This window comes from Mauremys mutica, chromosome 6 (assembly GCF_020497125.1).
Source record: "Mauremys mutica isolate MM-2020 ecotype Southern chromosome 6, ASM2049712v1, whole genome shotgun sequence".
NCBI classification, from domain to species: Eukaryota; Metazoa; Chordata; order Testudines; family Geoemydidae; genus Mauremys; species Mauremys mutica.
This window is the reverse complement of record NC_059077.1, coordinates 44724699-44736079: the sequence shown is the minus strand read 5'-3', so window position 1 is coordinate 44736079 and position 11381 is coordinate 44724699. Positions and strand designations below refer to the sequence as shown.

At 46.8% G+C, this 11381-nt stretch overlaps 1 protein-coding gene across 13 annotated transcripts in view; it reads left to right on the top strand.

Annotated features, from left to right (window-relative positions):
• Positions 1-5748: 5748 nt before the first annotated feature.
• SV2C (synaptic vesicle glycoprotein 2C) overlaps positions 5749-11381 on the top strand; it is a 312143-nt gene continuing 306510 nt past the window's right edge. For 12 of the 13 annotated variants that reach the window (XM_045021381.1, XM_045021379.1, XM_045021372.1 and 9 more), the window contains exon 1: positions 10733-10797. The gene's annotated coding sequence lies outside the window, so the exon portion shown is untranslated. Of the gene's footprint in view, positions 5805-10732; positions 10798-11381 lie in introns of those variants that run through there. The other variant, XM_045021369.1, reaches the window with a different exon arrangement.

Below are 11381 nucleotides of genomic sequence, written 5' to 3'. Positions count from 1 at the left end.
GTCCCCCCCCATGCCCTCGCCCTGAGGCGTCCCCTCCCCCCGCGGCAGCTCCCCCCTTCTACACTGAGGCGCCGCAATCAGCTTAGGCGCCGCAAGCCTGGGAAGCGGGAGAAGTGAAGCAGCGATGGCGTGCTTGGGGCACTCGTGCGCGAAGCATGGGTGAGCTGGGGCGGGGAGTTCCCCTGTGTGCCGCCCCCCCCTTACTTGCTGCAGGCGGCCCTCCCCGCACTCCCCTGCCCCAGCTCCCTCCGCCTAAATGCCAGCGGTGACCGGGGCAGCCGAAGATCTGGCTGCCATGGTCGCTGCCGAAGAAAATGGCGCCCCTCAAATCCCAGCGCCCTAAGCAACTGCCTACGTCACCTAAATGGTTGCACCGGCCCTGTCCACCCTCCATCCCTGCGGTGACTTCCTCCTCAGCTGCCCACTGTGTCCTGCATAGTATCTGTGAAGCTATAACTATTGGAATGTTTAGTCACAAGATTGGACCTCGATGGGGGAAAAAACACCAGTGTCCCTTCAATCTACCCAAAGGGCACTAAAGTGTCATTCTGCACCTGCTGAACTAGCAGTTAAATCTTTCCTTGGTGCTGTCAGCAGAATTTAAATGTGTAGGTTGCAGGGAGTCTGGTATGGCTCCGGGAGGCTTTGAGATTGGGCCTCTGAGGCCAGGGGCGGCTCTAGCGATTTCACCACCCCAAGCACGGCGGCACGCCGCAGGGGGCGCTCTGCCAGTCGCCGGTCCCGTGGCTCCGGTGGACCTCTCGCAGACGTGCCTGCGGATGCTCCACCCCAGCCATGGGACCAGCGGACCCGCCGCAGGCATGCCTGCGGGAGGTCCATCGGAGCTGCCTGCTGCCCTCACGGCGACCGGCAGAGCACCCCCCGCGGCATGCCGCCCCAAGCACGCGCTTGGCGTGCTGGGGCCTGGAGCCGCCCCTGTCTGAGGCACAGTTCCTCCCCTATCGTTCTGTGGGGTGCAGCTCACTTCCTCCTCATGTCAGCTGAGTTTTACTGGCTGGTGCATTGCAAACTGGAGCTGTGGTTTCACATACTGTAACCTCCCCTATCCACTTGTTCAAAGGCAGAATATATGGTTGTGCAGTCCCTGCTCTCCTCCTGCCCAGACCCTACCATGCAGGGGAATGGGAGGAAGCCTTGCTCCCCTGCACAGCCACATCAGGGCTAATCACAACCTAGCTCTTAACTTATAAACTCTTTGGCTTAGGGACCTTGCTTGCTTGGCTTTGCCTGTGAAGTGCCTAATACACATAGGGTCAAACTCCTATTGGTGAGCAGTTATTCATAGAACTAGTGCTGTTAACTTCAAGAGCTTGAAGAATTTACATTCTGGGGACTTGACCTTGCCATCCTTCCCTCATGCAGCTAGTCCCATATTTCAAATGTGAAATCTCTTGGCACTACTCACATGAGTAAGGTTTGTAGGATTAAGCCCTACTTATGACTAAAACACGGGAACATTTCTGAATTAGGATGGTGGGGAGAAAAGGAATGTTTGCCCTGATTAGGCAGGTGGAGGGATTGCTTGAAGATGTGGGCTTTAAGGAAGGATTTCAAAGACAAAGATTTGGGGTCTTGTTGGGGAGGCTGGATGGGAATTGGGCATTTTGCCAGCTTCTGAGCTATGGGCACAGTCTTATCCAGCTGTCACTGAACTATCAAAAGTATGGGTTTGTAGCGGGCCGGTGTGGCTCCCCTCCTCCCCGGAGAGGGTTGAGCCCCGGACACAGGAAGGGGCAGGGCTACAGAGTGGTGAGCCCGCCCCTCAGAGGGTCAGACGGCGACCTGGAAGGATAAAAGCCGGCCCTTCCAGCCCAGTCAGAGCCCAGCCACCGGGGAGAGCAGACCTGCCTGAGGGAGCTCCTACTGGAGGAACCGCTGGAGCCCCGGGCAGCTGCCTGGACTGGCCGGAGAGCACCCCACCTCGCTACTGGGAAGACCTGCCGGAGCTTCCCCGCGCCACCTATGACGAGGAGCCCGTAGGAACTTCCCCGCTACCGTGCTGTTACCCCGAGGAACCCCCGGAGCAGGATTGGCCGGACTTCCCCAGGGAACTACCCAATCTACCCCCCAGCCCGGGTTGTGAGGAGCCCATGCAGTGGGACTTCCCGGGACCAGACGCCGTGGACCAGGTAGGACAAGAGGGGGATATTGGAAGTGGCCCGGGGGCAGCCGACCTCAGTCAGGCTACTGATCAGACAATACCCATGTCAGTGTGTTGTGGTCAGGATCCCCACTGACCGTCAGCGGTAGCGACCGCTGCCTAGGGCCCCGGGCCGGGACACAGTGGAGTGGGTGGGCCTGTGTCCCCCCTGCCACCCCACTCACGGGTGGCAGTTATCCCCCTCACCAGACCGCTCAGCCTGCTACAAGAGGCCTGAGCCCCTATACTGGTTACTGCTCAGCCCGCTACAAGAGGCCTGAGCCCCTATACTGGTTACTGCTCAGCCCGCTACAAGAGGCCTGAGCCCCTATACTGGTTACTGCTCAGCCCGCTACAAGAGGCCTGAGCCCCTATACTGGTTACTGCTCAGCCCGCTACAAGAGGCCTGAGCTCCTATACTGGTTACTGCTCAGCCCCTGCACCAGAGGGCCTGGGCTCCTATACTGGTTACTGCTCAGCCCCTGCACCAGAGGGCCTGGGCCTTTCCTATACTGTTGGTACTATTTGCAGCTCAGCCTTGCAGCAAGAGGCCTGAGCCCCAACTGACTCTGTCTTTGTTGCCTAGCTTAAAGGGACAGGACAGAGCCCCCGTGAGGCCAGCGGGCCGGTGTGGCTCCCCTCCTCCCCTCAGAGGTTTGAGCCCCGGACCCGCCTGTTACAGGTTGAACTACAGAGACAAGGGCATGGAGATGCAAATATCTTGTAAGCTCTATATTCAGAGTGACTCAGTGTGTTTAAAAAATTCCAACTTTTGATTCCTTTAAAATATTCAACAGAAAAACAGAATATTTTTTTCAGATCCAAAGATGTCTTGTAATAGTAAAGCAAATATTCTGACCTGTCACAAAAGACTAGCACAGAGCTGCTTCTTGTTTGTTTCTTTATTCAAGGTAGGAAGGGCAGCAAATGGAACATCATAGCTGTTTTATTAATTGAATTTGCTGCTAGAGATTCTCAGAAATGTCCTTATTATCAAATATATCCTAGGGAAACTTGCTCCTAGACCTGCTAGCATAGTAGTAATTTCTCTGAGCCAATACAGCCCGCCTGAATGTATTAAGCTGTGCCGTATACTGCTCTCTTCCTTTTGTCTCCCCCAGAAGGAGCATTGCAGTGGCTGTTGGCTTAAGATTTAACTCTGGTGAGGACACTACTTGTGACTCTGTTGGTCTCACTCTGAGTAGGCTAGATTTGCATTATAATGAAGAATAGGGCTGGGGTAGGATGGGGACCATTTTCTCCCGGGCACAACAATCCAAAGGAAGCTATCTCTTCCTCCTCGGGTGACAGAAGGAATAAGAGCTTATGGTGGCTACTCAGTGTTATAATTACAGGTGTGAGCGGTACACCCACTACTCAGTTTTGTTCATGGGGACCCCAGTATCACCAATTCTTTTAAGAGTCTTCCTTTCCACATAGCTCCCAGTGATTTTGCCTGTTGGGGTCGATGCTTGTAAAAATTCCAGTTCAGTGATCCAAAAATCTGCATCTCTCCTCCTGAATTAGTACTTCTAGAAATGCTCTAATGCATCTAGAGGGCACCAATAAATGGTGATAGACTCAGTTAGAGACTTGGCAGCATATTCACCAAGCAAGAGGGGTAAATTCCCACACCACACAGTTGTGGTCAGGTATAGTCTATTGATGATATGTCCTGCACTTTCAGAGGCATGGACTCTCTGATCTAACATTTCTTTTCCATCTCTAACTTTCATAAACTTATTAACATGTTGGGAGGACTCATGAAATCTTATTGGAATTGCAGGTAGTAAGGAAAGTCTCCGTTGTCCCATTTGTGGGTACATTTATAATGCCAGTGTGTTTAGCTGGCAGAACAGAAGGGATACACATAATCTGTCTGACTGGCTAATTGTAGGAGTACAGAACAAGCACTTATTTCTGATGAGTAGTTGTGGATGTGCTTGGAAAACAAAACATATGTCTGCAGGAGTTTACATAAAGAATGGCTTCAGCAGTAGTGTGATCAACAAGTTGCTATATTTGGGCTGGGTTAGGGTTATTTCATTATAGCATTGTGCCAGCAGTGCTGTAGTTCTGGGTCAGATGATGCTTTCATTCTAAGACCTTACTTCCAGTGATTTATGACTTCCCCCTCAATTACTTTTTCATCTGACATTTCTCATGCTTGTTCTTGATCTATTTCTAATGGAAATTTTGAAAAGAACCTGTTCAGATGATTTTGAGTTATTTGAGTATGAAAAAGCAATGTTCCTTCAACCATAAACTTCAGGCAATTTTTTATACTTGGATACTTATAGCCATAACTTTATTTAATATCATGGTTTGGGGACTTTCCCTCCTCCCCCATTTAATATACTTACTGTAGATGGTTTTTGCAGTATTTCCATCTTTTGTACTAGGCTTGCATTCAAGATTTACACTATGTATAAGATTCAGAAAATTGTGATTGGCATAATTGGAACAACTTGGTACTTCCCATCCCTTAACTTGTGATCCAAATGCACACCTACCAATTAGGGACCAGTTCATGTGAGGACGTGAGTACCCCTGGAAGATGCTAAATGTCTTCAACTCCTATTTAAGTCCATGGTAGTTTCATGGACTATAACGTCAAACGGATCATGATGACCATCTAGCCTGACATCTGCATAACACAGGACTTCTTTGAATTAGTTCCCATTTGAACTAGAGCATATCTTTCAGAAAGCACACTCTTGCTTTACAAATGTCCAGTAATAGATTCCATTACAATACTTGGTAATTTTTCCAATGGTTAATTACTCACTGTTAAAAATTTACACCTTATTTCTGATCTAAATTTGCTTAGAGTCAACTTCCAGCCACTGGATTTTGTTATAACTTGGTCTACTAGATTGTAGTGCTGTATTATCAAATTTCTGTTTCCCAGGTAGGTACTTAGACTGTGACCAAATCACTCCTTAACCTTCTCTTTAAGTTAAATTCAATCTATTTATCACTATAAGGCATGTTCTCTAATCCTTAAATCACTCTCGTGGCTCTCCTCTGAACCCTCTCCAATTTAGCAACATCCTTCTTGAATTGTCGGCACCAGAACTGGGCACAGTATTCTAGCAGCAGTCACACCTGTGCCAAATACAGTAGTAATATAACCTCCCTACTATTACTCAATATTCCCCCATTTATACATCCAAGGATTGCGTTAGCCCTTTTGGCCGCTGCGTGGCACTGGGAGCTCATGTTGAGCTGATTATCCACCATGACCCCCAAATCTTTTTTCAGAATCGCTGCTTCCCAGGATAGAGTTCCCCACATCCTGTAAGTATGGTCTTTGTTCTTGGTTCCTAGAGGCATGACTTTACATTTAACCCTGTGGAAACAGGGGTGAGCTGGAGCCGGTTCGCACCGGTTCGCACGAACCCGTTGTTAAATTTAGAAGCGCTTTTAGAACCGCTTGTTAACTAGCTTCCCTGCGAGGGAAGCTTTGATGGGCTCTGCCTGGGAAGCCTGTAATTCCTCCTCCCGGCCGCCGGGGAGCGCTGCGCTATGCTGCGAGAGCCATGTGAGCTGCCTCCTGGCCCTGTTGCTGCTCCTGCTCTTTGGACCTCTGGCCCTGGTGAGTTCCCGGCTGCGTCCTGCTGCTCCCAGCTGCTCCCCCCGTGTGAGTATCTGCGCCCCTCCCCCGCCTTCCCTGCCCGCAGCCAGCCCCTGCTACAGCCGCCCGCAGCCACCCCCTGCCCGCAGCCACCCGCAGCCCGCCTGTCTGCATCACCTGCCCACAGCCAGCCCGTGTCACTCCCTGCCTCCAGCTAGCCCTGCCCCACGCCCCTATCTGCAGCCAGCCCCACATCCACTGGTGCCCTGCAGTTCCCAGGGCAGTAACCCTGCACACCTGCTTTAATGAGAGGGAGGCAGGGAGCAGCTGGGACCCACACATGTGCACACCCTAGAGTGACCAGACAGCAAGTGTGAAAAATCGGGACGGGGGTGAGGGGTAATAGGAGCCTATATAAGAAAAAGACCCAAAAATTGAGACTGTCCCTGATCACCACCCACACATGTGAAACGGAGCTCATTTCTAGTTCAGCCCCATCTTTTTAAAAAAGAACTTTAGGTAGGGTTAAAATACATCTGTATTTTCCTGGACATGTCAGGCTTTTCGGTTCTTAATCACCTCCTGGGAAAATATGGACGTATGGTAACCCTATTGGTACAAAAAATACATGCTGTCGCACATCCCTTAAATCAGAACTTTTTATAGGGAACCCGTTGTTAAATCAGAACTTTTTATAGGGAACCCGTTGTTAAGATTTTGGCAGCTCATCACTGTGTGGAAACACAGACTTTTTGCTTGGCCCAGCTCACCAGGCCCTACCTTGTAGTAGGTACAGTACTCAACACCTTGCGGGACTGGGCTTTTCGTGAGCAGCCCTGACAATAATTACACAAGCTGTAGGAATGATTGCTACACTTTCTACGGAAACAGAAACTTCCTGCCCACTACACTGTCATAGTGGCCCCTTGAAATGGCACCTAACTCACTTAAAGCTTTGAAAGTCCCCTTAGGCACCTATCTGCAACTTTAGGCACCTGATTACCTTTGAAAATCTGTCCCAAAAGAGCTAACTCCCTCAAATGGGGCATGATCGTGGAACTGCTTATGTGCTTAAAGTTAAGCACGTGCTTTGTTGGATCAGGGCCAGATTTCCTCAGCGTTTTGCAGTAGTGAGCCCATTAGGAGTTCCAAAACAACTCCTACATGCCTTATTTTTTAGAGGCATCTCAACAGTCTGGTCAGAATTTTTATCTGCACATGAACTCTACCACTTGTAAAAATATTTTTTGTTGCATTGTATTACATTTTGTTTGTGGCACACTTTCCTCCGAAACACTGGTCAAGGATACCAGAAAGGCACAACAGGACAACATAAAGTATAATAGTAATTAACTATAAAACATATGGAGCTGGTCTAAAATTATGAATTTCAACATCTTTCGGGGGGGGGGGCAGGGCGGGACAAATTTTTGTGGGAAATTTCCCCAATATAGCAATTCTGCAATGACCTGCACAAGGGCTGTCCTTGAAGGCTCCTGCTGGCCCCTGCTTCACTGTGCTGGGAAAATGACCTCTCATTCCTTAGAGGCCTTAAAAGGACCTGAACACTCTTAGGACTTTTTTAGAATCCCCCAGCTGCAACCCCAAATATTTGATAATGTCCCATTGAAATCAATGGGGTTCTGTGCTTACACTGCGGGTCTTCCCCTGTGGAGCTCATTGTAGGACTGGGCCCAGAATGAGAAAACGATAGGAGGAATGGAGAAGACATCAGATCATTAGAGGTAGAATGCCCCTTAACATGTCAGTTTTCAACAAGCTTCAATAAGATTTTAATAAAACTGTGAAAGTTATTTTAAAATAGCTGAGAATGATTAAACATTTATGATAAGAAACACAGTGCCTGTGAATTAACTCAGTTTAAAAATTGAATCTCTTGGCTTTTCAGCTGGTATAAATTATTACAAGCTCTACAATGTTACATTAAATTGGGCCTTGGGGAAACGAGTCGGTTAACAGGCTGGTGGTCACAGTAGTTGTGCAAACTTTTGTAGCATGTTCATCAAAATAACCACAGTGGTGGTGGTCTCTTTTTGTTTTGTTTGTTTTTTAAATAAAGGATGTTATCTGAATTCTGTAGCCTCAGTGGGACATAAGCATGTGCTTAAGTGCTTTACTGAATTGGGTTTCAATTCCTGATGGAGAGTCTGATTGCTGGATCACCCATAGCTAGGCTCCATTCAGATTCCATACATATCTTCAGAAAATCATCAGCAAAAGGTAATTATCCTGTAATATAAGTCAGCCACACCTTTTGTAGTGCAACCAAAATACCTTCCAGAAACCATCTAGATGTATTAAAATGGATATTTAACATCTTTAAGAAAAGAAACTGAGCTTTTCTGCTGAAATCTGGAATTTTCTTAAGGCAATTTAGCAAAATGACACTGTCATATTTATTGCTGTCTTATTAACAATACAAACACTTTATTTTATTTGACTTTTTAATTAAGCAAAAGATCTGCTCAGTCTTGGATCCTGTTCCTGTTTCCCTGGGCTTCTTCCTACCCTACCTCTCTATCTTCTCACCTATCTCCAGGTTTACCACTGGAGCTTCCTCCACTCCCTGTGGCTACTTCACCCCTCTCAGCCTCTTGTTAAATTCCCTAACCTAGGTCAGGTCCCCAGGGCTTACTCTCCATCTGGATCTCTGCCTTGTCCCTAGCCAACTCTTTCCCCTTAGAGACTTACTGTAGACCTCCCCGCTGCAGCATTTTCCTGCTCTTGCTTCCTGGCTTTATATTCCTAGCCTAGCTCCTCCCTCAGCTGGGTTTCATCTGCCATTAGGCACCATCAATCCCTGGCTCCCCTACAGACAGAGTCAAAGATAATTGACCACTACTGGCCCACACTATCCCACTCAGGGCTTGTGTGGAGTGGACACACCATCACAGGGACTATTCATGTACATGCATGTTTGTATGCAGCATCAGAGCCCTGAGCACCAATTGTGCAATTTACCATGGGGAAAGCAGACTGCTTTGCCTGCATGCAGCTGCACTGACTTCAGTCTGCTCATGCGGTGTAAATAGAACTCCTGAGGACATTCGGTGCCAAAAAATTAAAAATTCTTCACACAATATTTTAAAATTCTGCAAAATTCTGCAGAATTATCTGTCAAAAAATAAATGCAGAGGCTCCAGCATGGCAGTGGTGAGCACAGGCCCCTGGTTGCATGAAGGTGGGAGATCACCCTGCAGCCTCTCCACCTCCCATCCCAGGGACACAGACTCAGTGGTGAGGCTGCACCCAACCCTGACACAGCACAAGGCCTAGGCCTGCCCCCAGAAACACCCTGGGTCCCTGCCCCTCTGCACCAGGCACCCCAGGTGTGGGGCAGGCAGGCTCAACCAGGAAGGATCCAAGTGTGGAGAGGCTCAGTGTGGGGGGATCCAGCTGTGGGGTGAGAGGATTCTGTGTGGGACAATCTGGGTGCAGGCAGCTCAGTGGGGAGTCTAGGTATGGGGGGAATCTGGATGCACAGAGGCTTGAGGTGGGTTTCCAGGTGGAGGGGCAATCTGACTCTGAATGGGATTCCAGGCGGGCTTCAGGTTGCCCACCATTGGTTTATACAATGTCTAGTAAAATGGATCCCCAATCCTGACTGGGTGTCTGGATACTGCTGTATTATAAATAATGTAGTATAGGGGAATGCTGGTTTTCTCTGTGGATGTAGTGTGAAGCATTGCTGGTGTTTTTCTAGCTGTGCATACTGCTTGTTTCTTTGCTTATTAAATATAAAACCCTCTTATGCATTTAAATTGAGCAATAAATACTGTAAGTATCTTGGAAAATAAAACCTGTGAAGAAAGCTTAAAGAACTGGTCTTATTCGGTTTAGAGAATAGAAAACTGAGGGGAGACATTAATCAGTACAAATATATAAAAAGGGAGTATTAAAATGGGGACAGTGGCTAATTATTTTAATCAGTCAATGAGGACAGATCAAGAGGTAAGAGGCTTAATCTGCAAATAGGGAAAACTTTGCTTACGTATTTAGACAAACTAATAAGAACAATAGTGCCAGATAAACTTATTCATAGTGAACAAATTACCCAATTAATTTAGCCCTTGTCTTGCTTGTAAATTTGGAACTCACCCCCAGCACCTGGTACAAAATAGCCTGAATGTGTTGACCAAAGCTGGTCTCTTTAGTGGGGTCCTTGGGATGGGGATGTTCCTGAGGGGCATGGTTTAGGGAAGTACGGTCATATGTCTTTGCTATAAGATCTGACTAGTTATTGACAAATGTGGAGGAGGCTGCTGTTGGTTTTGTCATGTTTCATTGTATTTTTAAGTAATTGTTAAGCACCTAGCACGTGGGCTAGGCGCTTTTTTGTGTATGCGGTTTTATAAATCTAAATAAAAAGAATTAATAACTAAGGGGAATGAGTACACACCAATGTCCTTAAATCAGAAATAAAAGCAAAAAATGAAACGAGACTGTTTCTTTGGGGTTGGGGGAAGTGGGTAAGTCGCACAATAACTAGGAAGGTGCCAGAGAAGCAAAAATAAAAGTAAAGTACACAAAAATTGGTACACACCACAAGGCACTCCCATAGCAGCCTGTAGGCTGAAACTGTTGATATTGGGGCTGATCCATCAGCTACTGAAGACAATGAGAGACTTTCCACTAAATTTAATTAGCACCGGATTAGGTCCAAGTATCTGTTTCGCATCCTCTTTACACATCAGCAGAGGATTCCCCCAAATCTACATGCTGGCTGTCATAAAAACAAATCTCCAAGTGTTTGATACATTTTGCGCAACTATATGTGTCACTGCTGCTCCATGTGAAATACAACCAAGATAGGTCTTATATAAGCACCTGCTTTATTCAGTGTGGCTTAGGGAAGCTTTATTCAGTGTGGCTTAGGGAAGAAAATCATCTATTGGGACAGAAGGAAAACTCTCACAATTAAAATGCTTGTTTCTTATCATGACTCTGTTTTATCAATTCTCCTTTTCACCCAGATGAAATTGCTGTAGTACCTGTCACTGAAATTACCAGATATTGCTTTCATTTATTGCCATATTGGGTAAGAAGCAGAGCACTCATTTGTCATGTAAATGTGTACATATCTGTATAAAGTATTACACATACACATTCCATATTAGGTTTATATTGATACAGGACAAAGAATAGTGGTGATGTTACTGTGTAGTACAGCTTTAAAGATAATGGGGTCAAATTGCTTTTCATTTTTCTTATATGCCATACTAAAACAAAAACTTCCCAGGTTAAAGCCAAAGGTACAATACTGGAACCTATAAAAATAGAGATGGATCTGAGCCACAAAGGATGGATTCAGAGCTGAACTTCCCCAAAGATTGGGATGTTCAGATCTAGGGTTTTGGTTTGGGCCCATCTCAAGCAAAAATATTTGAGCAGTAGATTAATAAATTGCCAATGATCTGAAATGTGAAAAATTGAAACCTTAGGCAGGTCTTTAATCAAACACATATAAAAATGTTTTTTGACCAAATGTATAAATTTAAGGACAAATTCCAATGGCTTCTGAGCTGTGTGAAGTACAAGATCATTCTTACTACTCTAAATAACCCAAATGGTGGCCTAGCTGCGTTTTGCTTTATAAAGAATTGGAGCTGCAGGGTTCTGAAA